The 27741-nt window shown below is 35.7% G+C and overlaps 2 long non-coding RNA genes across 2 annotated transcripts in view; one reads left to right on the top strand and one right to left on the bottom strand.

The window, feature by feature from the left end:
- The window catches only part of LOC136800699 (uncharacterized), a 164801-nt gene that overhangs the window by 34093 nt on the left and 102967 nt on the right, over positions 1-27741 (bottom strand). The gene's annotated exons all lie outside the window — the stretch shown is intronic.
- On the top strand, positions 9267-10373 carry LOC136800696 (uncharacterized). Its single transcript, XR_010845745.1, has 2 exons — positions 9267-9424; positions 9859-10373. It is a non-coding gene; the product is annotated as an uncharacterized lncRNA (long non-coding RNA).

Here is a 27741-nt window from a genome sequence, read left to right on the forward strand (position 1 = left end):
CTCTTTATTAATTTCTGTTTTGCTGCCCTGGGTTGGCTAGGAAAGTTTTGGAAACATGGGTTTGCACTTTCATTCTCTAGGGAGACCAAGCTCTATAATTTTATAACTTTGTATGTTGAGGTATATTTAGACTAAAGTCTACTTTTGGCTGAACTTTGCTTTTTGATAATTTTTTACGACGCTGAGTCCAGTGAAGTAGACTAGGAGCATTTGGCGAGGTCGCCATTTTGAAAGAAAATGTTAAAGATCCAAATAACAATAAAACTACTTTGAGTTGAAAGATAATAATCAAAAATGAGAAACAAACACGATTAAAAGATTTTCAATCCCTTATTCTCAAATAAAAACATTGCTTCATACTGTTTTTACCTTCCGAAAACAACTTAAATCTGGCGGACTGTTTTACAGTCCGCCTAAGCAAAAGCATATTACCATATACTACCGGGCCACTTATCAGCGCCATCCAGTCTATCAAAAAGCTTTAAGTGGACCCCGGGCTAAGGTATATTTTGTTTTTCTAAAATTTTGAGCTTGGATATCCAGGCTAATAAAGTGGAGGAATATCTAATAGATCCGAGCAAAATCATACGGCAAAAGGACAATTTTACGAAAACAGCACTTTTTCATTTAAGAATTTCGTCGGCAAAAAGTATTCGTCGGTGGAAAATTTCCCTGACAAAAAACATTCGTTGGTAAAAAAAATTGTCACTAAGCGATTTTTCGTCACTTTTTATCGAGGAAATTTCTACCGATAAGGTATTTCAGTTTTTAAAGTACTTTTGATGAAAAAATTTTGACAGAAAAATTTTTCATGGGTTTTGCTGATTTACCTGAACTTAATTTTGGCGATGATGTAAATTAAATCATGAACATATACACATTTTTTTTATTTTAAGAAACACGCTTTTAAGAAACATGAGGCTCAGAATGCCTAAAAACTAAGAAACATCTAAAGAAACATGCTAAGGCTGAGAATGACAAAATAACATTTTTTAATTCGGTTGTTTTTAAGAACCTTCCAATCCAGCCTTCAATGTGGCTGATTATGTCAAAAAGTTTAGAAACATGTAAGAAACATTTAAGGCTCGAAAGGCCGATTTCTTAAGAAGCATTGAGGCTGCTTGGTAAAACTAGTTTCTTAAAAAAAACAAACGTGTAAACGACTGGACATCTATCTTTTATTGTCGCTTTGAAGCGAGCTTCGTTGCCCGTTGTTACTAAAAGTGGTAACACAGGGTAACACACGGTAACAGGGGGTAACACATGGGTAACACTAGGGTAACAGTTTGAAAATGGTGGCTCTGAGGGGTCGGAAATTTGAAAATTGACTTAACCAATGTTGTTGGTGAATACAATGATAGAATGAATGATGCTGGTCAATGCAATGATGGAATCGATGTTGCTGGTGAATGCAATGATGGTGTTACTGGTGAATGCAATGATGGAATCAATGGTGTAGGTGACTGAAATGATGGAATCGATGTTGCTGGTGAATGCAATGATGGTGTTACTGGTGAATGCAATGATGGAATCAATGGTGCTGGTGAATGCAATGATGGAATCAATGGTGCTGGTGAATGTAATGCTGGAATCAATGGTGCTGGTGAATTCAATGTTGGAATCAATGGTGCAGGTGACTGAAATGATGGAATCGATGTTGCTGGTGAATGCAATGATGGTGTTACTGGTGAATGCAATGATGGAATCGATGTTGCTGGTGAATGCAATGATGGTGTTACTGGTGAATGCAATGGTGGAATCAATGGTGTAGGTGACTGAAATGATGGAATCGATGTTACTGGTGAATGCAATGATGGTGTCACTGGTGAATGCAATGATGGAATCAATGGTGCTGGTGAATGTAATGCTGGAATCAATGGTGCTGGTGAATTCAATGTTGGAATCAATGGTGCAGGTGACTGAAATGATGGAATCGATGTTGCTGGTGAATGCAATGATGGTGTTACTGGTGAATGCAATGATGCAATCAATGGTGCTGGTGAATGTAATGCTGGAATCAATGGTGCAGGTGACTGTAATGCTGGAATCAATGGTGCAGGTGACTGAAATGATGGAATCGATGTTACTGGTGAATGCAATGATGGTGTTACTGGTGAATGCAATGATGGTGTTACTGGTGAATGCAATGGTGGAATCAAACGTTCGTTGCCGCCTGTATTTCAAAATTGGTATGAAAAATCCGACAATATTTTGTCATAATTTTATTTCTTTGATTTATTTAGGTAAAAAAGATTGATAGAGCTTGAACATTACTCATAATGTACAAAAAAATTATTTTCGAATTTTTTTACAAGTTTGTAATATATTTTGTCAACATTTTCAACTCTGAAATGCAGAATTTCAACTGCGTACTTTCTGTAGTGTTGCTCACTTTCTGTAGTGTTACTCACTTTCTGTAGTGTTACCCACTTCCAGTAGTGTTACCCACTTCCTGTAGTGTTACCCACTTCCTGTAGTGTTACCCACTTCCTGTAGTGTTACTCACTATCTGTAGTGTTACCCACTTCCTGTAGTGTTACTCACTTCCTGTAGCGTCATTTACTTTCTGTAGTGTTACTCACTTTCTGTAGTGTTGCTCACTATCTGTAGTGTTACTCACTTTCTGTATTGTTACTCACTTTCTGTATTGTCACTTACTTCCTGTAGTGTTACCCACTTGCTGTAGTGTCACTCACTTCTTTTAGTGTCACTTACTTCCTGTAGTGTTTCTTACTCACTATCTGTAGTGTTACTCACTTTCTGTATTGTCACTTACTTCCTGTAGTGTTACTCACTTTCTGTAGTGTTACTCACTTTCTGTAGTGTTGCTTACTTCCTGTAGTGTTTTTCACTATCTGTAGTGTTACTCACTTTCTGTATTGTTACTCACTTTCTGTATTGTCACTTACTTCCTGTAGTGTTACCCACTTGCTGTAGTGTCACTCACTTCTTTTAGTGTCACTTACTTCCTGTAGTGTTACTCACTATCTGTAGTGTTACTCACTTTCTGTAGTGTCACCCACTTCCTGTAGTGTTGCTCACTTTCTGTAGTGTTACTCACTTTCTGTATTGTCACTTACTTCCTGTAGTGCTGCTCACTTTCTGTAGTGTTACTCACTTTCTTTAGTGTTGCTCACTTTCTGTGGTGTCACTCACTTTCTGTAGTGTCACCCACTTCCTGTAGTGTTGCTTACTTTCTGTAGTGTTGCTCACTTTTTGTAGTGTTGCTCACTTTCTGTAGTGTCACTCACTTCCTGTAGTGTTGCTTACTTTCTGTAGTGTTGCTCACTTTCTGTAGTGTCACTCACTTCCTGTAGTGTTGCTTACTTTCTGTAGTGTTGCTCACTTTCTGTAGTGTCACCCACTTCCTGTAGTGTTGCTTACTTTCTGTAGTGTTGCTCACTTTTTGTAGTGTTGCTCACTTTCTGTAGTGTCACTCACTTCCTATAGTGTTGCTCACTTTTTGTAGTGTTGCTCACTTTCTGTAGTGTCACTCACTTCCTGTAGTGTTGCTTACTTTCTGTAGTGTTACTCACTTTCTGTAGTGTTACTCACTTTCTGTAGTGTTACCAACTTCCAGTAGTGTTACCCACTTCCTGTAGTGTTACTCACTTTCTGTATTGTCACTTACTTCCTGTAGTGCTGCTCACTTTCTGTAGTGTCACTCACTTTCTGTAGTGTCACTCACTATCTGTGGTGTCACTCACTTTCTGTACTGTTACTCACTTTCTGTAGTGTTACCCACTTTCTGTAGTGTTGCTCACTTTTTGTAGTGTTGCTCACTTTCTGTAGTGTTGCTCACTTTTTGTAGTGTTGCTCACTTTCTGTGGTGTACTCACTTTCTGTAATGTTACTCACTTTTGTGTGGTGTCACTCACTTTTTGTAGTGTACTCACTTCCTGTAGTGTCGCTCACTTCCTATAGTGTTACTCACTTCCTGTAGTGTTGCTCACTTTCTGCGGTGTCACTCATTTTCTGTAGTGTCACTCACTATCTGTATTGTCACTTACTTCCTGTAGTGTTACCCACTTGCTGTAGTGTTACTCACTTCCTGTAGTGCTGCTCACTTTCTGTAGTGTTACTCACTTTCTTTAGTGTTGCTCACTTTCTGTGGTGTCACTCACTTTCTGTAGTGTCACCCACTTCCTGTAGTGTTGCTTACTTCCTGTAGTGTTACTCACTATCTGTAGTGTTACTCACTTTCTGTATTGTTACTCACTTTCTGTATTGTCACTTACTTCCTGTAGTGTTACCCACTTGCTGTAGTGTCACTCACTTCTTTTAGTGTCACTTACTTCCTGTAGTGTTACTCACTATCTGTAGTGTTACTCACTTTCTGTAGTGTTACTCACTTCCTGTAGTGTTACTCACTTCCTGTAGTGCTGCTCACTTTCTGTAGTGTTACTCACTTTCTTTAGTGTTGCTCACTATCTGTGGTGTCACTCACTTTCTTTAGTGTCACCCACTTCCTGTAGTGTTGCTTACTTTCTGTAGTGTTGCTCACTTTTTGTAGTGTTGCTCACTTTCTGTAGTGCCACTCACTTCCTGTAGTGTTGCTTACTTTCTGTAGTGTTGCTCACTTCCTGTAGTGTTACTCACTTTCTGCAGTGTTGCTCACTTTCTGTAGTGTTACCCACTTCCAGTAGTGTTACCCACTTCCTGTAGTGTTACTCACTTTCTGTATTGTCACTTACTTCCTGTAGTGCTGCTCACTTTCTGTAGTGTCACTCACTTTCTGTAGTGTCACTCACTATCTGTGGTGTCACTCACTTTCTGTAGTGTTACCCACTTCCTGTAGTGTTACTCACTTTCTGTAGTGTTGCTCACTTTCTGTAGTGTTACTCACTTTCTGTGGTATACTCACTTTCTGTAATGTTACTCACTTTTGTGTGGTGTCACTCACTTTTTGTAGTGTACTCACTTCCTGTAGTGTCGCTCACTTCCTATAGTGTTACTCACTTCCTGTAGTGTTGCTCACTTTCTGCGGTGTCACTCATTTTCTGTGGTGTCACTCACTTTTTGTAGTGTTACTCACTTCCTGTAGTGTTGCCCACTTCCTGTAGTGCTGCTCGCTTTCTGTGGTGTTTCTCACTTTCTGTGTGGTGCTACTCACTCTCTGTAGTGTCACTCACTTTCTGTGTGGTGTCACTCACCTTCTGTGTGGTGTCACTCATTTTTTGTTTGGTGTCACTCACTTTTTGTGTGGTGTTACTCACTTTCTGTGGTGTTGGGTTTCGAAAAATGTGCCAGCTCTGTCACTAATCTACTACCCATAAACAATATGAAACCCCGTTGGGGGTCACTCGATTTCTTAACGACGGTATTTCTCGCACCTAAGACAACTACATCGCCTCGAAAAAAGATTTTTGCCATTTTTTACCTGAGGACAGGCAAAGGGATAACAATATATAATTTTATGTTTTTTAACTTATTTTTTAGATAAAACTATCTGACGGAGCTGGTCCCTTCATTTACGATTATGACCTACAAGGAGATAGACCTGTTATGTATCATAAACTTGACATCATTGTTTTTGTTTACGATGTTACATATCTTAAAAGTCTGTATTACGTGGAACGTGAAATGGAAGAAGCCGAAAGAAGGTTGAGAGATAGGTCACATGAAATTAAATTTTGTGTATTAGGTAACAAAATTGATGTCCATCCTTCGGAGGTAGAAGTGTCAAAAGAAGATGCATATCAGTTCTTTGCAAATCGGAAGAGGTTGGCGGATAAGATTGTTTATTTTGGACAACTTTCTGCAAGAAAACAACCAGAAAAGGTTCGTGATTTGTTTCATGAAGTAATACCACAAATACTTTGCAGGGGTCCGCCCGAACCAGAAGAAAAAGGGTTGGGAACGAGAAGAAAAGAAAATAAAGAATTCGCCAAGCCCGCCAAGCCATTGGCATGTCAAATATCATAGTTCTTAAATATTGTATTAGCTTTAGTAAAAGTTTTTGGACCTACCCCGGTGGCGGAGGTCCTATAAATTAACCTCTGTCCGTTCGTCCGTCCGTCCGTCTGTCCGTTCGTTACCAACTTTTCTCGAAATTGGCTCATTAATTTTTTCTGATTTTTGCACAAAGATGTGCAACTATAAACCCTCGAATGTGACGGAGCCCGATTTTCGAAAAAAAAATCTTTGGGCCAAAAAACGGCTAAAAAACAGGTTTTTTGGGCTTTTTTTTTTTAGTTTTTACATGAAAATAGGGTACCAAATTTGGTTGGCTCAGAAAACGCATGTTTATATATAAGAATCACTATTAATAAGCATACATCAATGTTCTTAGCCAAATTACTCATTTTTTTTGATGATATATATGTGTTGAATGCATAACGAAGTAGGTCCATAAAAGCATCACTTGTTATTTTATTTTTTAGTCGAACAACCATGTTTTTGATTTTTCTAGAGAAAATCACATTGCGGTCAAAGTTTGCATTGACCGTAATTCTTCTACTAGTGTTTTTAGCTAAGCTAAGGATATTTTCTGCCTTGCCCTCGTTCAATTTATGGAAAGGTTGCGAAATTGATGGGTATTATCCTGCTTTCGATTGATGTAAAATCATCTTCGTACAGCACCTGACCCGAGAATGTAGGCTTCTCTTTTTTCAGCATTGTAGCCCTAACGATAGTTCAACTTCATAAAAAGCTGTTTCAGAGCATACTGTTACATATTACTTATTATTTTTCGATTGATTAAATCATCTTCTTAACACCTTTCTAGGACGAGTTGCAAATTTTCTTTTTCATTTTCTTCATTTTTTGCACGAATTTTGAAAGACTAATCAGTGGAAAATATAAACGGGTTTAAATATCTTTCCAACGATACCAGATTTTTTTATTATACGACAGCTGGTTAGAAAGTTATGGCTAACAATAAAAACACTGCACACCTTTTTGATAAAAACTTTACGAGGAAGCAGAAAGGTTTTACTGGCTGAAAATTGTCAGATTTCAACTGCCAACTGGTCTCTATTGAAAAACAATTCGTACTTTATAACAACAAACTATATTAGAACATAAGGCTTCGATCGTTAGATTTAATTAGATTAAATTAAATTTGGATTAATAAAATTTTTTAAGAACAAGTTAAAAACATTTTCAGGCTTTGTGGACTCTATAACAGCCGAATATAATCACACAATGGTTGAAATAAGAAAATACTAAGAACATTTTTAGGCGGCAAAAATTCAAAAATTATAATGTTCTTGTAGACAAATTATAGTCGTGGCAGAAAGTCGGCCGTCATTGGAGCAGAGCTTCAACTCTATCGCAGGTAATTGAGACGGCCGACTTTCTGGCTCGTCTTTTTTGACCCTTTCTGTTAAATTATTTTTAATTAAGATTTTCACGTTCTAGCGAAATTATTCTTAACCTTACCAGTGCGCAACATTTTTTGAAAAATGTGAAAATTTCCAACTTTATTTTTTGAAATCCAAATTTTCAAACTGGTATAAAAGCTTGTAACTTGAGAGTTAGTCAATGGTTTTGGTACCATTGAAAAGGTATTTTATACTCTCTCTAAAGGATTCGGTTTATGCCCTATTAAATTAAGTGGTCATGAGTTATAGCCCTAAGTCTGGGACTCGGCATATTGGCAAATTTGAAACGTGTATACGCGTCTGCCGAGCTTAAAGGGTTAAAACGTCTTTTTACATTGCGGATGATGATAATTATCTACGATTTAGTTTCGAAAGCGGTCACTTTTTAACGCTTGGTCACTTTTTATCGTGTGGTCTCACTAAACACATCGGGTTAAAGCTTATTGTGGTTTTCATACTTCTTTGTTGGAATTTAAATTAGGGAATTTTTGCCAAATTTTTTAAATTATTTTTAAATCGTCAATTTTTGCAAACAAGGATTTATGTATATGTAATTTTATAATTGTTCTTAATATATTTTTCTTATATTTTTTTATTGTCTTCAAAATTTTCAGTACTTACTCACGAGAGAATGAAATTTTTTTTTAATTTCTCCTTTTTGTCAAACCTCTTCTCATTCCGATAACGACTCAAACCACTGTTACCACACCCTAAGGGCAGTTTTTTTATTAGAGCAAGCCCAACTGTTTTATTATTTTTAGCACTTTGAGACTTGATTTCTTTCAGATTAGAACTGAAATATTTGAGATTTTTTACAAGTTTACCCGTTAAATTACGTTAATTTCTCCTTTTTGTCAAACCTCTTCTCATTCCGATAACGACTCAAACCACTGTTACCACACCCTAAGGGCAGTTTGTTTATTAGAGCAAGCCCAACTGTTTTATTATTTTTAGCACTTTGAGACTTGATTTCTTTTAGAAATATTTGAGATTTTTTACAAGTTTAAATTACTTTACAAAAACCAAAAAGTGCTGACGTCAGCAAAATTTGTTTTTTAAATAACTCCAGTTTGGCTAATGGTATACACATGAAATTTGGACCAAAGTTGCATATCATTAATAAAAACACGTTTGCATAATCCTTTTTTTCAAATTTTGCTGACGTCAGCAGAAATCAGCAAAATACGAAAATTTACAATAAAGTGCTGACATCAGCAAAATTTCAAAAAAGTTTTTTTTCAAAATGATCTTTTTAATGATGTGCAACTTTGGTCCAAATTTCATGTTCATACCATTAGCCAAACTGGAGTTATTTAAAGAACAAGTTTTGCTGACGTCAGCATTTTTTGATTTTTGCGGTTTTTCGCAAAATTGGCAAAGCCTAAATTTAAGTAACACCGATTTTCATGTTCTACATCGTAATGCGCTTCTTTAAAGGTATCATTTATTATGCTAGGAGGGGTGGAATTGCCTCCGAAAAATTATCGAAAATTTGGACACACATTAATTTACCCGAGCACCAGCTCCGCGGGGATAATTGCTCTCTACCATTTTCTACTTTATATGATTTCTTCTCGTAAAAATTATCTTAAAGGAACAAATTTTGACGGTAATTTAATTTGGCGGGCGGGCGAGAAAAAATTTTCAGACGGAGTTTAATTTGGCGGATGGCTAATAAATTTAAATTTAGTGGGAATTTAATATGGCGGATGAATTATTTTAGCGACTGTAAAAGATCTGTTTTTAGACCTGAAATAGCAGGAATTCAGGGAATAAATAAAATAATTTAGATTTGGCGGCAATTTAATTTAGCTGTTGAAGGAAAAACTAATTTTGGCGGGAACTTAATTTGGCAGATTTCGGCTATAAATCCGCTAAATCAGCTAAATTTCTTTCCGAAAAATTTCTTCCCTTTTAAAATGTACATATAGAATCAAAACAAGACGACTAGAAGTCGAAAATTTCGCTTTAAATAAGACGAAGAAGAAAAGAACATTGAAATCCTTGGAGAACAATGGGCTCACAATTAAAACTTGACGAGGAATGCGGAAAATTAATAAGATAAACCTATTTTGAGTGAGTTTAGAACGAAAGGCAAGGTAAAATTTTACATCATTTCTGGTCGAAAATATCCAATATTTTGAACTTGAAAAGACAAGATTCGAGATTCCAAGCAATTCGTAGAAAAGTTTTCTTTCATTCTGGCCGAAAATGTGCTTTCGTTTTTTAATGAACAGGGGAAATACAGGTTGGTACAGGGGCAAAAACTTGAGTTTGGATTTCATGAATCTAAAAATTATATTTCTAAGTATTCGTAATTCCAAAAGTTCGATAGTACATAGCTCATAGAAAATAGCTAGCAATTTACAAATTTACAAGTATTGTGCAAATTTGGCTTTTTTTCACATCCGGTGGATTTCCGGCTTCCAAAATAATAAAAATTAGTCTTCAGTGTTTCGTTTACATAAATGTCACATTTCGAGTAATCAAACCATACAAAGTGTACATACCAAAACGTTTTTTTATCCAACAGGAACAAATCACCAGACATTTCGAAGATTGAGGTCAAGTCAGGATACGTACGTCGAAGAAGTCACAGTGGAATCATGGAAATCGCGATAAGAATTGTTATTTTTGTATTATCAATGGTCGGTTGGTGGCTGAGCGCGACAGTTGATTTGCTATAGAAATGCTGAAAATCATAAAATTTTATGTTTCCAATGAGCAAATACAGCATATTGTGGAAATCGGATGAAACGATGATATGGTACAATGACTTTAAGCGCATATTTTGCAGTATCGATGTTGGCGATTGTAGCGAATGTTGGTGATTGTAATGAAAATTTTCGAAACCATTCGACTCTTTGTTCATAAAGACTGAAAATGACGACGATTTAGGATATTTTGAGATTCAATGAATTCAAGCTGCATTAGGATAAGCGATTACATCAATTCCAAAATAGAAATATATATCCACTTATACCACTATTCAACGTTTCAATAATTATCCTTATAATATCAACCAAAATGCATACATATATAGATGAATCAATTCACTTGCAATGTACTTCCATATTTTTTCATTCCATATTTTTCCATATCGTCTATTTTTTAACTCTGTGACAGTCTTTTTGATTTTTGAGTAGGCAAATGAATAACAAAAAGAGTACAAGAAAATAATAAAACAATTAACAAAAGCCTATTAAAAAATGGTAGAAATATTACTTTGTTCTGAATAAAATAATTTCAAAAAATCTAATAATTATGAAAAACAGAAGAAAAATGATAAATATAAAAAATAGGAACAAATAATATAAAAAATAGGAATAAATAATACAATAAATAAAATGATACATTAAATGCCATACCCATAGGTATGTAAGTTTCCTGACGAGATAGTAATCAAAAATGAATTAATGAAAGGCATCTTTAAACTAATTGTCCTTTGTCTATAGATTTTTTCTACCATAGACCATCCATAAAAGACACTCACACATATTTGACCCATTTCTCAGACCCTCCCCAACTTCATCTGCAAATGTCAAACTCAACAGAGCCCTCCTTTTGGTTAATGCAGAAATGTCTTTTAAGAATAGTCTTTAAACGTCAGAAAACTTACATAAGAATGGACGGGGTGGTGGGATGACCTTAATTGCATATTTCCAACAGAGTTAAGCTTCAATCCTTAATTAAGTTAATTTTATCCAGAATCAAACATGTACTGATATCATATTAACAGATTTTCGATAACATCATTGCTTTAAAGAGTATTCCTGGTTTACTCAGTCTATCACAAAAAATTTCCTTTGATCAATTCAAACTGTTCATAAAGAAGCACCTATGACAACATAAGCAAATGTATCTTTTGACCACTCAAAACTAATCATCAGAAAGTTGAGATCATCCACCACCCCAGTTTCCAACCCCCCCCCTTGTCCCGCCGGGAATCGCCTCTGACGGGTATTCTAAGCTAGCAAAGTCAGCGATAATTTGATTCCATCATGATCGGATAAGTTCACACATTTACGAATAACTTCAATACCATACTCGTGCACCAATTCCTTATGTGTCCAAATTTGATCAAGCATTTTCCCATCGATATGTGTTGGAAAGTTCGGAACTAAATCATAATCTTGGAGAATGTCAGCCAACAATTGATCATGCTCCATTTCAAAGCCGTCCATGTTGAAGTCTCCTAAAATGATATCAATTGTGTATCTTTCAATAAATTGAGCAAGATTGTAACAGAACACATCACGTTGAATTCTTGAACTTTTATAGAGAACCAAAACACAAAATCCCTTTTCAGTAAATTCAGCTTTTCTAAATTTTACAAGAGAAAAGCATGATGAATGATCATACTCATCAATGTCAATAAAAGAAGGAGAATGACAGACAGTAACACTGTTGAATTTATGCTGGTCAATATTATGACTAAGAATATAATAAGGAAGTTTTTCATGAATACTTTGTTTGTCTTCCTCAGAATGCTCATAACTCATCTGTGTCTCTGTCAGACATAACAAATCATTTTCATACAAAAATCTGTCCTTTTGAATATCAACTGCATGTCGTTTTAAAGATCTTACATTCAATAGGCAAACATTTAAATTAGAACTGCACCTCGTAATATCTGCAACTCTTTCAACTTTGTTCTGACGCAATCGTGTGTATTCTTCACTAACTTTATCACTACAGACAAAAGCACTACGTCGATATTGACCAGTAAAGTACAAACCATTTAAATTTTTCACTCTGCTCATTGCAACATACATTTGACCAGCATTGAACTTTCTTTGCCTTGCAAGGTCAAAACTAACGACTACTGAATCCAAAGTCAATCCTTGAACTTTGTGCACTGTACAAGCATAAGCTAGCTTAAGAGGAAATTGTGTCCGAGAAATGATAGGTGAAGTGTATGGGTTTTTTTTGTCAAAGGGAAAATTTACCTCACTCTTTTCAATGGGAACAGTTTCAGTGGCCTTAGCATATTGGTCTTTACTTTGAGCTTTTATTCCAGCCGTCTTATCGTCTAGTTTAACATAAATTAGCTCTACTTTATTGTTTCTGAATTTTACCTCAGTGACGGTTCCAAGTTGACCATTGATCAACCTATCCTCTATATCAATATTACTAATTAGCATTACTCTTGCAAATATTTTCAAATCAAATAGAACTGATAAGCCACCTGTATCGTTAAGTGGCAGGTTTTTAACCTTGGTAATTTGAGATTCAGTAAAATCCCTTGGATAAACGTCCATAGCTTCTACATTTATTGTTTCCGAGGGCAGAGTATCTAATCTTTGAATATTGTGAAGATGGACTGAAGCATTTTCTGCAAACAAATGCAATGATTCTATTGGATAATCAGGGTGTTCTCGTGTTATCAGTCTAGATTTAATCATACTTTCATCATTACTATTCAATTCACCTACTCTTACATTGTTCAAGAGATCAATGAAGTCAGAGTCATCCTTTTGACGCATAATCTCATCTAATTCAGCTAGTTTGAATAGGTGCCATAATTTGAATGCACCAATAATAGGTCCCTCAGTTGAAAATACTGGACTTTGAAAAATTGGAGGTAATTGAAAGAGGTCTCCACAAACAATGATACTTTTCCCTGCAAATGGCGTGTTGTCATTTACACCAAAAATTTCACATAATCTTGTATGGATGTTCAAAAGCTGTTGCGACGAAATCATAGATATTTCATCAATTATTATCAACTTTACGTGATGTAATTTATTTCTAATGGCAGTCCTTTGTTTGTCAGCCATATTTCTGAATTTTCCAACTGGAATACTCAATCCTGTGTGTACTGTGGTGCCAGATATATTGATAGCTGCTATACCAGTTGGGGCCAATTTAATAATACGTGGCTTCTCTAGCTCATCACTTTTATATGCTAGGACTTTTGACAAACAATTGTAAATACATTTAATTAAGTGAGATTTTCCTACGCCCGCACCACCTGTTAAAAATATTCTCAATGGTTCTAGTAGTACAGGATTATTGGACTTGGAATTTTGCACATACATTTTTCCCCAATTTAGTACTATATCAAAAATATCTCTTTGCTTAGAATTTAAAGATCTTATATGGGTATTGATTTGGTCATCAGTTTGCAAGCCATGAACTGTTTGAGTAAATGGTGCAAAATTTTGTTCGATATCATGACTTTCATCATCATTTTCACTGTCTGATGAGTTGCTCATTAGGTCTTGTACTTCATCATTTTCTTGTTGAGCAAAGGCATCTTGATTATGCATAAGGTCATTGCGATAGTTTTGAAGTACTAAATCAACAAGATGACCATCAGGTTCAAAAATTTGCTTGTTCTCGTTAACAACTGCATTGACTTCATCTAAATTGAGCTTCAACACATATGAGCCATCAAGTTTCAAATCATTTTCTTCTGATCTAAATGGGTAAAACAACATTAGAATATGGTGGGAAAATTTTTCTGGATGTTTGTTTTTGTTAGGAGTGTAGTACCTCAAAACTTTTGGAACTTTACGAAGCTTAAGTTTTTCCTTACTGTTGAGTAATTTGGCTGATTTTGGAAGTGTTTGGGGTTCTTGATGATTCACTGCACTTGTTGAATCATCTAGTACAGTAGGCTGCCAATCATTTTCATCATTTGTATTTTTTTTTGTGTCTAATGTATAGTTTGCACAGAATGTGGCATAACACATAGTATTGAATTGCCCTGTGTTTGGGCGGTCAATATATCTGTTTAACATATTTCGTTTGAAAAGATCATCAGAATCCTCAGGCAATTCCTCAATTTCTTCTTTTGACTTGAAAATTCTGTACCTTTGATCAGGTAAGTTAGTGTTAACGAATGAAATAGCAGGAAAGCATTTTCTAAGCCACAGTTCAGGCATTGTTAAGTAAACTGCTTCCTGGATTGAGCATTCTCTATTAGAGTTGTAAACTTTGGCAATTTTAGACATTTTCTCAAACTGACTGTCATTTGAATCTTTGGCCTGTTTTAATGCTTCTTGCATTGCAGTTGAACACTTATCTTCACTTTTTGAAAAATAGGCACACATGTATGTAACTGCCTTGTATGCATTAAAAACTGGCTGAATATCGATATTGGCCTCCCATGCTAGGAGGCCTTCTGCAAAATAATTGTTGACAAAACAAGAATATTGGTCACGTTTTAGAAACAAATGCTGATCTTTGTCTGGTGAGATTGATAAGTAATATTCATACGTTTCATAATTTAACCCTAAAGAATCCAAAATTGTATCAATAGATCCAATTTCAATATACTCAGGCTTATCAGGATCCAAAATGTTTCTCTTTTTAGGATGCAAATTTGTATCTATATACTCTTGAACAGTTTGGATCACATTATTTCTAGCAACCAAAATATCATGTTTTTCAGTTTCAGGTAACTCTTCAGGAAGCGGTTCAGACAAAATAGTACGCTTGCAGAAAAGTTTTCCAAATTGAAATCGGCATTCATTTTTACGATATTTACTACACGTTCTTGAATGGGAGTGTATTTGATATTTAGTGACTAACTTCCATAATTCAGGACTTTCTTCTCTATCAGGAACATTAGCAGAAATAACACTATCTATGTGTTCAATATACTTTTCTTTTCCATCTTCAAGTTTTGGGACATCTTTAGCCCAAAGCAAACAATGATCATGTGGACTACCCCTGAAAGTAAATTCTACTCTGAGAGCATAGTATGTAATTTTTCCAAGTTGGCCATCCATTATAATCTCTTTGAAAAACAACTCTTTTCTATATTGATATTGACGCACAAGCACAATAGGATTGCTATTAAGTAGGGCACATCTAGATTGGTAATCAAGAAGTTCATGATCAGTATCAGCATCCCCGCTTAATTGTCTGATAATGGTAACAAATTCCTCCCACCGTAAATCTGCACAAGAGAGAGTCATAAAGTATGTTGGGACACCAAGTTGTTTAACCATTGCAAGAACATCAGATAACATATGTTGCCAGTATGCAGGGGTTCCTTTTATAGTACTCATAAACTTGTATGCATTATCAGATGCTACGCAATTTTGAATTGTATCATTAAAATTATTTGCTAATAGTCCCGCGGTCAAGTTGGAATTTGAAATTCTCATTGCGATATTGATTTTACTTCTAAGATTAAGCTGTAGTAATGTTTTGTGAGCAAAAAAAATGTAATCTGAATCCGAAGCAAACTTTTGAGTGTAATTTAAAAGACGCTGATTAAAGTACTTTGTTGGCGACAATTTTATATCTCGCTCTACGTTATATCCAAATTTCCCAGTAGGAAAAAGATGAGGATGGGCTAACTCTTCACAAAATTCATCTTGAGTTAATGAATTGGGGGTTTGACCTTCACCCGGAGCTAAAATTGCATTTTCATCATCTAAAATAATGTTTGGCACTTCTGATACAATGACTGTTTCACATGTTGGTGTCCGATACGCACTGAGTGGATCATCAGAATCAAATTCATTCTCTAATTGCTCTTCAAAAGGCTTGATTAAGGTAACTGTTGTATCATCAACAAATCTTATATCATTGGAAGAAGCGTTTGATATGGAATCATTATTTGATAAAACCCTTTCAACATATTCATCATTATTCATTTGGTCAATTATTGACATATCAATATTTATATCATGATACAAAGGATTATTATTCACTAAAAAGTCCAAAGTTTCAAAAACTTTTTGTCGTCTTACTTGCTGCGAAATAACAGGGTTTTTGTAGCATATTTTTCTTTTTAATTCAACATTTATTACACCACTACTATCACTTCCTCTAGGAAGTACTTTACATACACCTGGTGTTTCAATAGGAACATTGCATATTGCACCTTGCAATTTGGGGAATTCACCTTTACGCATGATCATGACTTTAGAAAATAAAATTCTTTGAGCTACTAAAATTCTTTCCAGTTTTCGTATATCATTTAGATTATCTGGGAGATCAAAAATTTGAAGCTTGTTAGTAACAGACTGGCATGGGATTTCTCCCTTCATTAATTTTCTATGACAGGTTGTGCATACGTAGAAATTACCATCAAACGAGGTTACAGGATTAAAATTTTCTATTTCTTCAAAGTTGATCAATGAGAACTTTTGTTCATCAAAACCAAACACAGATTTTTTAAACATACAGCGGTTACACATTACACAGATGTAGGAAGGGCCCTCTTGTTTTTTCTGTTTAAAGTTTTCAACTCTTTTCCCTGGTTTGTTTTTTTTGTCTTTGTAAGCCTTGCGTCTCTTTTCTTTTTCTTGTTCATGTTTTTCTGACCCTTTATTTTGTTGATATGATAAACGTTTCTTTTCTGTTCTTTCTTTATGTTTTTCAGACCCTTTCATTTGTTGCCATGAAAGACGTTTTTTTTCTTTTTCTTGTTCATGTTTTTCAGACCCTTTCATTTGTTGCCATGAAAGACGTTTTTTTTCTTTTTCTTGTTCATGTTTTTCAGAACCTTTATTTTGTTTGCGGAATTGTCTCTTAACTTTATTTTTCTTTTCATGCTTTTCAGTACCTTTTATTTGTTCATATGATCTTTTGTGTGAAGCATTTTTTTGACGGCGTGATACTTCCCTCAAAATAACATTTTTAGAATTTTCTACTTCTTGAAAGGCAGTTTTCAGATATATAATGTTAAATAAATTTGCGTTGTATTCAGATCTTATGAGCTGCTTGATTTCATTTACATGGTGAAATTCCAAAAGTACTGACTTGCCAACATCTCCAGGAACTTGACGTCCTGTTGAGTCTCTACTGTGTGAATCAAACAGAAAATATTTTTTGTTGTAGTGCATCACACCTAAACAATTACCAGAAATTACTAAAACTGCACCAGAGTGCTGCATAAGGATTTCTTCACTGATAAAATTTACTGAAATATTATCTCCGGTCACAAAGTAACCTTCAAAAATATTGAAATCTAGTGTACAAGTACTATTTCCTATTTCAATTGTTTTTGAAAACTCTTCAATATAAGGGGACTGCCCAGTGATGCCAAGTTTTTTGAAATTCAGATCACCTTGATGTAAAACGTAGTCCAAATCATGAGTCTTCCACAATGATAATTTTCTTAGTTGCGCATAACAAATAGCAAAAAAACAATTTGACGAACATTGTATGCCTGCAGTCTCACCAAACCTTTCCAAATTTCCCTGATGAAAAGACCCTTGCACACTTTTAATTTCTACAGTGTTTGGACCTGGATTGAGTTCTATATCTCCTGATAATAAAAGTGTGTAATTAACTTTAAGAAAAGTAAGATTTGGATCTCCTAAATTATGCGTCACATTGGGATATCTAACAAATATACCATTTTTTGAAAGATGCAAAAAATCCAGTGGTGTTTCATAAAACGTTATCTCGTATGATTTTGGAATTGCAAAAAAAAAGATTGTTAAAAGTGCTACAAAGCGAACTGGTCTCAATAGTTTAGAAAAAGCATCATTGGAAAGTTCTGAACCAATAACAATAGATTTAGAAATACCTTTAACATTTCTCTGAGCTGTAAAAGCAAAACATCCTATACGTGAACGATATGACTCAATGGATATCATTTTTACACTTTAAAAATTAGCACTACAAAATTATTATGAACTTATATACAGCAATTAGATATTTGTAAGAGCTGACAGCGCAGCTTTGGTTTGTAAGAGCTGACAGCGCAGCTTTGAGTTGACTTGTAAGAGCTGACAGCGCAGCTTTGGTTTGTAATCGAGCTGACAATGCAGCTTTGGTTTGTAAGAGCTGACAATGCAGCTTGTACGGTCGCAGGCACAGGATGACAACCTGCCCTGGCCACGGGTTGCCTCAATCAGATTCAGTGGCCCGTAGTGCATAAATCTGAAGGGCGAAAAAAAAGCTGCCTCAATCAGATTCAGATAAATCTGAAGGGCAAAAATTAAAAAAAACAACTTCTAAAACAGAACCAGTCCAATAATTAAACTGGATGGATCTGAGAAGCAAAATATAGCTAAAACACAGAAAATAACCTCACAGCTATGAATGCTATTTTCCTACAGACAAAAAGATACAAAGTACTTACAACTTGGACTTCTCTTCGGGCTTCTTCAGACAGTTAGAAACCAGTTAAAACTGCTTTTACCTTTGCTTTCTATCGCTTTTAAGGCGCCGTTCTTACAATATTATTTTCACATAATGGCGCCCCATATTAAAAAATCATTTAAATTACAAAATATTTAAGAGAGTTAGTCCACCGATACTTTACAATTACAAAATATTTAAGAGAGTTAGTCCACCGATACTTTACTTTCGATTTCGCAAAAAAATTTTCCGACCCGCAGCGACCCACGAACGCTGATCGTAATACTTTCGCTAAGCGAAATTAACAAAGACTGAATCCAAAGTCAAATCCTTGTATTTTGTTTGTCTTCACAAAGTTCAGTTAACCAAAGGATAGTCCGATAAAGTCAAATAGTCATTCTGTACTTCGAAATTCCAAGCAGGCAGAAATGAAACAAGATGCTAAAATTTTTTCGGACTATCCTTTGTACTACTTTAATCGTGGAGATTTTAGCGAGACTAGTTTTAGCATTTTAGCGAGTGTTCCCTAATTTCGCTAAAATAAATTTCGCTAAAACACGCCGAATCGCCAGATCGCTAAAATTTATCCGCACGAAATTTCTGGTTATATTGCCTTGATACATTTTTGTCAATAGGAAGGGTTATAGTGCAAAAAAATGCTAGAAAACGAATTCAGTCAATAATGTATACAAGTATTCGCTAAAATTTATCCACGCGAAGTCTTTTGAAATCGTGATTCGCTAAAATAAATCCAAAAAAATCAAGATTTTCCTGACTCGCTAATATATGCTAAATATTAGTCTCGCTAAAATTTCTACGATTAAAGTATGGTTTATTATAAAATTGTCGTGGTTAAGCTGACTTTGTTAATCCCTTAAACTCAAATTTTGGGCGTCAAAGTTTGTTATAGTAGGGGGCAAACCCTTAGGACCCGTGGTATATTTTATGCGACGCAAGTTAATTTCAAAGAATGAAGTATTTAAAGAGTTTTTCGGGAAGAGAGTTTTTTTGCTAAGGCCTAGGAAAATCTTTTGGGACTCAAAAACTGACGTCAAAGGCAAAACCCTTGACCCCTAAAATTTGACAAGATTTCAAAGAAATGAACCACGAAACCACTTAAATCAATCGAAAGCGCTCAAAAAACAATAGAGAGGACTTTTAAGTGGACATATTCTATTTCCCAACGTTACTCGAGAAAGTCGACGTAATTTTGAGGTTAATTTTCTCGAGATAGGTTGAGAAATCGACCATATCCACTTCAAAGTCCTCTATATCGTTTTTTTAGGGCTTTCGATCGGTATAAGTCGTTTTTGGTTTCATTGACTTTGAAATTTCGTCAAATTTTAGGGGTCAAGGGGTTTTGACGTCAGTTTTTGGAACTTTGATTTTTTCCGTCAAGATAAATTTCCAACATTTCGAGAAAAATTTTGAATGTGGGGGGGGGGGGGGTGGAGGATATAACATTTTTTTGATATTTACCCCCCCCCCCCCCGAACATCATGTGACTTTTGACCCCCGGGGAGCAGGTCTAACTCCACGGACAAGCATCAGTTGACCCCCGGACATTCAAAATTACCCTCAAACAGAACATTTTTATCCCCCGGACAAGGCAATTTTGTAGATTTTTCACTACCCCCCGGACACTATATCCCCCCATGTACGGATATTTTCTTGAAGAGCCCATCGAAAGAAAATACTTTGTTAGGTTTTTAGATAAAAAAACTTGTCAAAAATATTGCTGGATTATGATCGCGTTGTGGAATATTATGACGCTGACGATTGTTTTACAGGTATGATTCAAAGCTGTCCCATTCATCGTTATTTTTCAAAATAGGAGTTCTCTTTTTTATTCTGATATAGCGCTTATGAGATCACGCCATCACGCAAACCACTGGGAGAAGACTTCTCAGCCTCAAATTTTCTTTCATTTTCAGTAATATGTTTTAGCAATAATTAAACCTTTGATTCAGTTTATTCAAGGTTTATTCGGAATGTGAAAAAAATGATGGAAATCTGATCTAAGTCGCAACGTATAGTTAATTTTCTTTTTTAGATACACTTGCAACTGACACAAGGTAACATACATAATATTTGTTGTCTCAAATCATTGGTAACACTCCCAGCTGACACACAACGTTGTTTCAACGTCCATCTAACGTTATATGGACGACGTTGGGAACATCAGATGGACGTTGAAACAACGTTGTGTGCCAGCTGGGCTGACAGGAATATCACCCTTTCTCAATTAGCATTTTCGTGTAGTTTTCAAATCATTTTGTTTCAGGGTGTACCCTCTGCCAATCCCCTCCCCAAAAATTTTCTTTACACACCTACTAAACGACAACAAATATTTCGCCACCACCCCGCCATCTTTTCCATTCAAATTTTCATCAAAGTGAACCTAAATTACGAATTTCTTTCAATTGAAAAGAATGGCTGATTTAACTCCGTCAACCATGAAACCTTTTAGAAGATTGGAAAAACGATTATTAGATAATTTCTCATGTTACATTTGTTTTCACACCTTGCAGCAGCGAACAACAACGATGGATACTTAATGTTGTTGCGTCGCCGAAATATGGACCAATGGTGGATCGCCAAAGTAGGGTGGAGCCAAACCCACCGCAATAAAACACTAGTGGAATGTCATGAACTATGTGGCTAAAGAAAGGTGTTCAACTTTGCAACATTCCAATTTTCGAAATTGTACTATAACACAAGTTAAACTATACCAAAACACTGCTAAGACATACCTTTCGAAGGAACTTGAAGAAATCATTTGTCTTTATTGATGATTTGATGCTTTATTGTTATTATTTTATGCTTTATGGTTTTAATTAAAATATCTTTTGAGGTTTTGCTTTAAATGGTGGTATTATTTGAAACATTCTTGAACAAGTATACGTTGAACGGTGAAGAAGAATGCGGCTATTATATTTTGATTTTTACCGATATGTTTCAGACTCGGTCCGTTCTCAAAGGAATGATATTTCTATAGAAAAAAAAAGATTTTTACAAAATTATTTGACGTCAAATTTGGACAAATACTTCATTTTAGGCGATTTCGGCTTGAAAATGGGTTGGTGTAAATGGAGCCATCTGATAAGTTGAATTTGGTCTAAAATGAACCTGTAAATCACACTTAGGCGCTCAGTTGGAGAAGATTGAGTTCTTGGTTCAATCCATGAGGTGTAAGGGTTCTCAGTTCTTTGATCCAGAAGTTTTCTCTCTGTAGTATTATCCTTTTCATTGATCTGTTCGATGATGGTGAATTTTGCATCTCTGTTGAAATCGTGGTTGGTTTGGTGGAAATGTTTACACGCTGGGATTGTCTCTTGTCGTGGTCTGTATGCATTACTTCCATAGTTATTGAGTCTTTGATTGAATTGGGTCTCGCTTTTTCAATATATTGGATGTGACATTTGTTGCATTCCAGGTGGTAGATGATACGAGTGCTTTTGCAGTTAACGTTGTGGAAGATCTGGCTTGTTAAGAAAGGCTGGCACTTTCCTTTCAGTTTTTGTTCTTTTCTTGAGACTTTGTTATTGGATAATGATGTTTGTACAAGTAGATCTTTCAAGTTTTTGTTGCGTCTATACGCAATGACTGGTGTTTGTTGGAAGGTATCTTGAAATTGTTCGTTGATGTTTAGGATATCCCAGTGCTTTTCCAGTAAGGTACGGATATGTGGTAAGTTTTTGTTAAAGGTAGTGATGAAGACGATTTGTTGTTTATTCTTGGTGTTGTTGTATTTTAGGAGATCTTCCCGGTTCTTATTCTTTACTTTGTCGAATTGTATATGGAGGTTTTCAGCTTTGTATTCTCTTCTGATGAATGCATCTTTCATTTGGAGGGGGGATTAGTTATATTCTTCGGGGTTAGAGCAAATCTTTTTTATTCTTCGTGCTTGACCGTATGGGATGTTGTTTTTTAGGTTGTTTGGGTGGTATGAGGTATTATGGAGATATGATGACCGATCTGTTGGTTTTTTGAAGATCTTGTAATCCAGTCGATTGTTTTCTATGGTTATCGTTGTGTCCAGTAAGTTGATCTCGCTATGAGTGTATTCCGTCGTGAATTTAATTGATGGGTGAACTGTGTTGATGATTGCGAAAAATTCTTTTAGATCACTTTCTGTGCCTTTCCATATAAAAAATATGTCATCTATGAATCTGAGGTATTTTATGATGTTGTTAGTTGTGCGTGGATATATTTCTCGTTCTTCGAAGTCTCCCATAAAAATGTTCGTATACGATGGGGCACATTTAGTACCCATTGCACATCCTTTGATTTGGAGGTAGTGTTTGTCATTGAATATGAAGTTGTTAAGGGTGGGGATGAGGCGTAAGAATGTTAAAATTACTGTCACGTGTTTAATGGACGACTCGGCGTTTGTTAATGATTTACGAATTGAACAAGTATATGTTATTGTTTCATTAGTTTCTTATTTTAATCAAACAATGTTGTTTGTATCTAAACTAAACAAGATAAACATTAAGATGACAAATACATATACATCTCCCCCCCAGATCAAAGCATTCCTGAATGGAGTGGTCGAAAGTAAAGAAATACAAAGGAAATAACAACCGAAAAATACTAAAGAAAAATATTCTCCAAAGGGAGCGTCTGAGCAAGGGCCTAAAAATAAGCACAATCTCTCCAGTATCTCTGGTGCATTAAAGCACGAATGTATAACAATTTCAATGACTGAGTAAGGGCTACAATAACACAATTTCCCAGAGTTCTGGTAGTGAGTCTCTTAAAAGAAAACAACCGGTTCTGAACCAACGAGTGTCGATGTCCAAGACGATGTTAATCACTTTAGCGTTGAAAATCGCTGTATTTTTATGACATAAAGTGAATAGTTATCTTACCATCATACGCTTGTATTTCAAATACCATCTTACAGCGATGTTAATCACTTCAGTGTTGGAAATCGTCCACAGTAGTATATTTATCTAACAATTATTTATAAAGAATCATAGAGGCAATGTTAATCACTTTAGTGTGGAAAATTGTCAGTACGCTCCTCATTTGACTAAGACTTTTGACTGTGAATAGTAACCGTATTTTTCAACCTGTACATACAAACTTGTTTTTTAACTATATAACTGCGAATTCACTTTTTAACACGCAAATACTGTATTTTATCAAATTTTAAATTTCGTTCCACAAAACAGAAGGGTTACTGTAAAACCTGGAGAAAACCATTAAATCTCACTTTGTTGCAGGTAAAGTGAATAGTGGTAGAAGCATTTAACAAGAAACCGTTAGTATGGTTTATCTCTCCGTTTGGCCTCCAGGCTAAAGGGATTTTGCCCAAGTTAGTTGGGTACTGCACACTCTGCATAGGTTGGCTTCTTGCAGGGTTTTCTTTTTGCCTATGGGGTGGTTGACCTCTTTAGACAGTATTTACTGTCATTCTCTCTATGATGTATCCAGTGGCACGGAGCATTAGAAACATTTAGCTATCGAAAGAAATACCATGAATAACTCTTTAAACAGCACCAGGGTTAAAGCCCCTGCTTTCTCAGTTTCAAACCTAAACCTTGTTTCCCGCGAAACCAATGAACCGTCTTCTCCAAACTCACCAGAGAGAGTTGACGGTGATAGGATTGAGTCTGTAACAAAACCTAAAACACAAAGACTACTAGTTTGCAAACATCCAGCCATTTTTAGCACTTTCAACGTGCGCTCTCTATCTCTTGTTAGTTTAGTAGAAAACAAGAGCTTCTTTCGCGTTTTTCCAAATTCCAAATCGATGTGCTCAGTATTCAAGAGCATAGATTTCTACACAAAGACATTGAATTCCTCCACTCAAATCTTGGTAAAAACAAGCTTGTAACCGCCTCAGCATGGAAAAATTCCTAGGGAACAACAATCGGCGTTATTGGTATGCTACTCTCTTCTAGAGCAGCAGAAAATCTTTTATCTCTCCGTAAAATTTAAGTGAGATATCGCCATGTTGTTTTTAGACAAGTAAAATTTATTTCAAAAAGATAAAAAGCTTTTCGGCTTATGCCATCATAGTGTCCAGAATGAAAAACTTTCAAAACACTTTCTAAATAAATTCAGAAAATTTACTAATGACAATTACATGCCGACAATTATGTGAACAAGAAAAGTCAAAACACTATTTACGCTCAAAGATCAAAACCCTCATCCATCGTGTAGAATTTATGAAGGTACGTGCGTATGTGGAGAAAAATACATCGGTGAAACCAACCGTAACCTAGCAACTAGATGGGGAGAACACAAAAACTCAAAACACAATTCAGAACCGGCAAAACACCTCCAGACAAACCCAACGCATTCATTTACCTGGAAATCGTTACTTAGTGCTTCAACATTTGACAATAAACGTAAAGTTTTAGAAGCCTTTTTTATTGCCACCGAAGGACCTTCTCTCAACAATCAATTAGAGACGAAAAAACTAATTCTTTTTAAACATGGAATCACATGAGACGCATTTCATTAATAGTTTTATTTCTTATTTATTCCCAAACGTGTAACATATTTTATGACATTTTTATTCGATTTTAATTGCTTTTAATTATCTAATTTTTTCCAATTTTTTTTTTTTGTAATGAATTTGTTTTTCTCCGTAAAATTTCAAATCGAATTATTGTTGCTGAATTTAATAGCAACCCTAAAACAACCTTTGTAGCTTGTTACAGTCCAACTAATGTCTCTGAACAGGTTGATGTCGAAAGATTCTATTCCATTCTTTCTCAAACTATCCTTTCTATTCCTGCGCATAACTTTCTTATATTAGCTGGCGACTTTAATGCCCAGTTAGGGAATGATAATGTAAAAATTTTCATACCATGAATCGACAAATAGAAATGGTAATAAACTTTTTGATTTTATGTTACAACATCAACTTGTTGCTACAAATACACTTTTTATGAAAAATACTAATAAGCTCTTGACTTTCCAACATCCCTCTGGAACTAAATCCCAAATAGACTATGTCCTGGTCCGAAATAAATGGAAAAACAGTGTCAGAAATGCTCAATCATATCTTTCTTTTTCTTATGTTGGCTCAGACCACAGAGTTGTTTCTGCACACATTTGTCTAAGTTTGAGATCTTCTAAAAATTGCAAACCCAACCCTCTGAAATCTATTGATTGGCAATAAGTTTACACAAGTTCTAATCTTCGCTCTATTTATGCGGTTGAAGTGAAAAATAGATTTGACCTCCTCTCTCGTCCCGATCACAATATCAAAGAGAAATACCAAACTTTGGTAGACGCAAATGAACATGTCTGTCTCTCTCTTTTGCCCAAAAAAGTTAAAACCAAAAGAACACATCCGTCTGAAAATGATCTTGTCATCGCAGCACGCAATGAATACGATAAAGTCAAAGCAAGGCACCTATCTCGCGCAACCAGAAGAACCTCAAAACGCCTTGCTGACGCCAAAAAATATTTATAGATGAAGCTTATTTAACAGCTGAAGCATCTTTTATTCAAGGTAAAATTGGCTCTATTTCACATCTTCATTTTTCCAATCAACACTCAGCTGCTTGGAAGACAATCAATGAACTGTCAGGGTGCAAGGATCATCCATCGATCCAGCTCAAAGGAGGATCTCCAGAGAAAAGAAAAGAGAATTGGCTTGCTCATTTCAAGTCACTGCTTGGAAGTCCCCCACTTCTCGGCACTAACCAACTTCCTCTGAACCAAGTTTTTGATCTCTTACACATTTCAACAGAGTCTTTTACTAAAGATGAACTTAAAATAGCTTTAAAATCATTTCCTATCAATAAATCTTCCGGTCTAGACAATATACCCACAGTTTTATGGAAAGACCCTATTTTTCTTGACCTCCTTCTAGAGTTTTGTAACCATACATCTAACGATTTTGTGCCACCTTCTGCATGGTTAACAGGGGGTATCATTCCAGTTCCCAAAAAAGGTGATCTGACCTTAGCCTCAAACTACAGAGGTATCACCTTGATGCCAATTGCCGCAAAAATTTATAAAAAACTTTTATTTAACCGCATTGTTCCTATTCTTGACCCCCTCCTTAGGAGAAACCAAAACGGTTTCCGGATGGGCAGGAGCACACTCTCTCAAATTTTATCAATCAGACGAATTCTGGAAGAAATGAGGAAACTCAATAAAGATGCTTTTATATGTTTTGTTGATTTCAAAAAGGCCTTCGACTCCATCAGTCGAGAAAAACTGTTTCAAATTCTAGGTCTCTATGGTATCCCTGAGAAAATTATAAATGCTATTCAAGCATTGTATACTTCTTCCAAAGCAAAGGTTGTATCACCTGATGGGGATACAGATATTTTTAATATTCAAGCAGGAGTTCTTCAAGGAGACACTCTTGCTCCTTTTCTTTTTATAGTTGTTTTGGATTATGTTTTAAGAATTTCTGTTGATACTTTTAACAAAAAGGGCATTCAAATTAAAACGCCCCAGGGCACACGTGACCCTGGCTTGTTTGTGACTGATCTAGATTTTGCTGATGACCTCGCACTTGTTGCAGAAAGTATTCAAAATCTCGAAATTCTACTCCATTCTTTAGAAACTGCAGCAAGTCAGGTCGGTCTTTACTGTAACGAAAAAAAAAACAGAATATCTTTGCTCCTCTGAAAACTTTCTCCCTTTATTTTCTTTGAAAGGTGTTGACATTAAAAAAGTCATCGATTTCAATTACCTAGGCTCTCTTATCAACAGTTCTGATAGCGACATTAAAACCAGGAAAGCACTTGCGTGGAAAGCTTGTAGTAAGCTCAACAAAACCTGGCAATCTGATCTTGACAATAACCTCAAGCTGAAAATTTTCAAGTGTCTTGTGGAGCCCATTCAACTTTATGGCTCTGAAACCTGGACCATGACAAAATCTATGGAGAAAAGTCTTGATGGGTGTTATACCAATCTCTTAAAAAGGGTTCAAAATCTTGATTGGAGAGATCACCCCAACCTCGCCCAAATCTACCAGGGTCTCCCTAGAATCTCTTCTGTTCTTTTTTCCAGGAGGCTAACTTTCTCCGGCCATTGTTTCAGAGCAAAATCTGAAATCATTTCTGATTTCTTATTGTGGTGCCCTACTGGTCCTAGACACTCAAGGAAGCGAACTTTCCTCGACAATTTGAGGCGGGAAACAGGGCTCGAGTTAGAAGAACTGAAAACAGTTATGTCAGATCGTGAGCTGTGGAGAGAGAGATACTTGGTTTTTCCGACCTAACGGTCGAAGGATGATGATGATGAAAGAGTGTCTATCGTTTCACATATTTTCCAGTCTCTGGCTCATAAATCTTGGTAGGTTGTCGAATTCTAGTGGAAAGATGAAGGGGGCTATCTGGGACAGATTTTTCTACCCCAGATGCGACTTCTTGGTAAG

The sequence above is a fragment of the Clytia hemisphaerica genome, unplaced genomic scaffold (genome assembly GCF_902728285.1).
Source record: "Clytia hemisphaerica strain Z4C2 unplaced genomic scaffold, Clytia hemisphaerica genome assembly, whole genome shotgun sequence".
In the NCBI taxonomy this organism is placed as follows: Eukaryota; Metazoa; Cnidaria; class Hydrozoa; order Leptothecata; family Clytiidae; genus Clytia; species Clytia hemisphaerica.